Source organism: Cupressus sempervirens, chromosome 10 (assembly GCF_028749045.1).
Source record: "Cupressus sempervirens isolate cs-2001-9-10 chromosome 10, ASM2874904v1, whole genome shotgun sequence".
In the NCBI taxonomy this organism is placed as follows: domain Eukaryota; kingdom Viridiplantae; phylum Streptophyta; class Pinopsida; order Cupressales; family Cupressaceae; genus Cupressus; species Cupressus sempervirens.
The window spans coordinates 797,678,866-797,683,603 of NC_143127.1; positions in this window are offsets into that span (position 1 = coordinate 797,678,866).

Below are 4,738 nucleotides of genomic sequence, written 5' to 3' on the forward strand. Positions count from 1 at the left end.
GGAAAAATATTCCTTTTGGATGCAGTTTCTTCCATAAGGGACTCCTCAAGGGAAAGATCTTTAGGGTTGTCATTCTTAGGGCTTGAAGGTTCCACACACCTACCTTTCTGAGAAAAGTAATTACGTTCTACTTTGCTAACAGTTTGAGTTGAAGGTTTATCCTTCAAGGAAGAAGTGTTGATTTCTTCAATTTTAAGAAAGGAATTGGAACCAACATCTTATTTCCTAGAGGTCAAACTTCAAATAAAGGCAGGGCATGGGAGAAAATATGATGATAAAGTACTCAAATCAACCCTTGGTGGAGTGGGAGATTATCTGCACTAGCAATACTACTTCTTAGGGAAGACATTAGAAAGAACAATGCATTTATATTTTCCCTATTACACAAGATATTTAGCAAAGGAAAATCATAAGAATGGTAAGGGTTGAAAATCCATTCATAGGTAAAATATTTCAATTCATGTTGATAGAAAATAGAAAATGAGGGAGGAAGAGCGAATCTGTTATACCCATTTTTGGACTTGATAATTTATGCCTTCTCCTTTTCATTGAAGTTTTTTCCCTATAAAGGTTATATCTCAACTATATCTTATGTTCTAAATGGGATTGTTCTCACTTTAGACCAATAGCTTTAGCAATTAATTACGGGGTAACCATAAACTAGATGCTACCAATCATGATTTTGCCCTAGTGCCAGAAATTCACAAATTCCAAAGATTTTTTTTTATTTAAACCTCTCATGGCATAAATGTAGAAACTTAGCCTAGCATTTTTTTAATAATCCCATATTTCCAAATTCTACTTCAATTCACAATTTCCCCCCAGCTTTGGCTTCTTCAATTTCCCTCCCATGATTTTTATTTTTCCCAATTCCTCTTATACTTCCTGAATATCTCTCATTTCCCTAGGAATATCTTCCTGGCTATCGATGAATGTATGCATCCTCTAAATTAAAGCTTTATTTTCAAAGAAACAATACACAGAGAAAATTCAAGAAGAATGAACTCAAGATTATTTTTAGGAATGATGAGAAATGATCAAAATTCATCATTATTAAAATTTCTCTAAAAAATGGATGTTCTTGAGCTGAATGAAATTATCTATATTTGTGCTAGCTTCGTTCATACATTTGGCTTTATTTAAGGAAATTATATTATCCATTAAAATTTCACTTCTCTTCTCTCTTACACTTATCAAAACTCTCAAAAATCTCATTATTAATGCACTAATATGAACTAAATTTAAAATGATGGCCTCTTTAGATGAAATAACAAATATTCAAACTTAGAAATATGGTTTTCTTTTTGGATACCCATTCTAAAGTTATAAGAGGCCATTATATCATTCAACAAAATATTTCCAGTCCCTTTAGAATTATCTTTCCCTCCTTTTTTTAAAATTACATCTCTTATAATTAATCAAAAGAATTTTTTTTGCCTAATGCCATATAGAACTTAAATAGTTTTCTATCTCTTTCATATAAAAACATTAGAGATCAACATTCCTTTTGTCATGCTTGAGCCAAAAGATTTAATATTTTCATTAATTGAAGTAATCTAAACTTTCTTAGGGCAATCCATACCTATAACATATCTTCCTTTAGTGTAATGAAGGGACCAATTTTTTTAGAAATGTACAAGCTTGATTACCTTCCCTTAGTGTGTGTTTAGTCTTAACTTTCCTTTACATTGAAAGCCTTATTTGCAAGTTCTTCATAAGACTTCAAGTTTTCCAAGTTTTAGTCACCTCATCAAGGAGGATATTATCAATGATCTTAAATTCTAACTCCATTATGATTTTGTTAGCACCACACTCCTAGAGAATCTTAATTTCTTGCCACACCTATTTCCTCAACATAATTTTTAGATCTCACTGCTATGTTTCTTATAAATACTTGAATCATTTTCCCTTTGTTGTTTTTCACAAGATGTCCTATTCTAGAGATTCCAAGGTTTAATTTTTAGCATCTATCTATGTTTCACTTCAACCAATTTAATTCATGAGGGTGCCACTTTGTCACCATCCTCTTCTATATGCTAGTCCAAAATAGATTAATTAGTCTTTGGTGAATATGCTAGTTATATTTCACTCTAGAATTAGTAAAATTAGGAAAGAAAGTGCATTTAGGATAAGTAGTAGTAGCATTAATATTATCCTTGACCAATATTTTGAATATACGAAATAAATCTATAATAGATTTTCTCTTTTCCTAAAATGATCTATTATTCCTCTCCTTCTATAGGGTCCACATGATAATGGGAAAGATCTAAACCCTTAGGTTCTACATAATAGGGTGGTTTAAATTAAAGAAATTCAAGAGAGAGAATGAACAATTATTTAATAATATTTGACATAATTCGCTGAGTCTAAAGTATTTTTCTTACATTTTACTCTATTAATATTATTATTCTATTAAAAAATTTTCTCTTTAGACAATAAAAAATTCTATTCCCCATTCTTAAAATTGTGTGTCTTTAATACATTTGATTTATTATTTTTGTTTGGATCCTTTATATTTTGTTACATAATTCCATGATCCTAAAATTTGAATGTCAACACAAGTTTAAAATTGTAAGACATTCATAAGCATAACTAATCAAATTTTAAAATACTTTAGCGAATTACTTGATGTAGGAGTAATTCAAAAGGAAAAGCTTATCTTGTTTTATCTTTGATGTCCTTTCTTGCTAGTATTGTTTTGCTCCATGAATTTATTAGTCAAGTTTAACAATAACCACGAATGAAAATGCTCACCAAGAACGTAATTCAAAGTCCTACTTATTAATGGTGATATAATCTATATTATTATTAATATATTTTTAACTGTTCTTTGTAGTAGATATTTTGATTATATTAATTTATATATTATAATTATACTTTAATTGAATGCTAATTAATTAATTTGTCATAGGGCTTATACTAATGTATATTTATTAAGTGGTTTATCTTATTGATTACATTAGTTCAATTTTTAATTAATTTATTTATCATTTGTATTTTTTATTATTGCTTATCCTATCAACATTATTTTGATATTTCATTAAATTTTCTTTTTAAAAGAGGGACATCACAATCCACCCTTCATGATATTTATTTTCCTTGAGCAATTGAAACTATTTAGTTTGGTGTCTAGGCTTTTTATTTTGTTACACAACCTAATGATTCTAGAATCAAAATTTTCACATGAGGTTAAAATTGTAAGACATTCATAAGTTTAATTACTTAAATTTTAAATAATTCACAATATTATTTAATGTAAGAGTAATTCAAAAGGAGAAGCTTATCTTATTGTATTCTTTATGTTCCTTCCTTCTAGTATTGCATTATTCCATAAATTCCATAATCAAGTTTAACACTCACTAAGATTGTCATTGAATGATTCTTGGTGCTCACCAAGAACATATAAACCATGTTTGGACACTTACTAAGAATGACCCTTTATTAAGATATTGTAGTCACCAAGAATTTCCTCAATCAACCTTGATGCTCACTAAGAATGTCTAAACCAATAGTGGAAATTCTCAACAAGATCATCCTATACTAGGAGTGATGACTCTCATGAAGAACATCCTCTACTAGAAGTGGAAACATTCACCAAGAACAACCAAACCAAATATTGATACTCACCAAGAATGTCATAAATCAAAGTTTCTTATTTGTTAAACCTTCAAACTAACACAATACATTAGTTGTCTATTACTATCAAACACAACTCCCTTTTTCACATTTAGGATTAAACCTCAAATTTCCACTAGTCTTGTACTTTTATATAATTGGTTGATCAACATGTTTTCTTTAAACATGGTGTTTCTTCTACTCGTGGTACTTCAATTCTATTGTCTTGACTAGTTTACTTGCACTTGTGTCCTTGTACCCATGATACTTTACATCTTAAACATATGTCTTTTCTATTTATTTCATCTCTCCTTTGAAACTGTTGTCCTAAATGCCATTGGTATTTGCAAACAAAACCTTTCCTTCTCTTATCATCTTTCTTTTATTCCTAACATCTATGTTGTATCTTATTCAACATATTTTTTCCTATGGGTAATTTGATTCAATTTTCCTATCCTTTTTTATGAATTCCTCCAAAAAAAATTAAGGTATTTTATTGAACTTTTAGTGGATATTATTAGTCCTTCTATGAGTGTCTAAGTGACCCTTTTCTAGGAAATATGAGGAATCATAATCAACAAGGATAGGAACTTACGAGAATATCTTCCATAGTCCCTTTTTTCTTTAGGTGGATCAACTCTTTGAAATACCATTTAGAATCTTTATCATCATATGTATTAATAATCCTTTGCATGAATTCATTATAGTTACTAATTTTTTTATGGCCTAGAGTTTTGGGACTATTATAGCACCAATTGTGGGTTGGCCCTACTCAGTGGAGTATAGAAAACATGATGGCACTTTCCTCTATTATGGGGCTAAGAGATAGAGCTATGTATTTAGTTTCTGAATATATGAATGAAAATTTATTTCGCTATTCATTTAAAGTGTGGAAGTGATAATTTTTTAATTTGTAATCTGAAAAATTTATTTACATATCTTTTCATTTCAATTTCCAATATTTTACTTTCATTATACTGTTTAAATGGAATATGATTTCTGATATTTTGATCCATCCTTGCATACATTTCTGTAATTTATTCCACACTATTCATGGTTGGTTCTCCATCTATAATTGGATCCTCATTTAGAAGGAATGAAGGAAGTGTTTCTAAAGGAAATA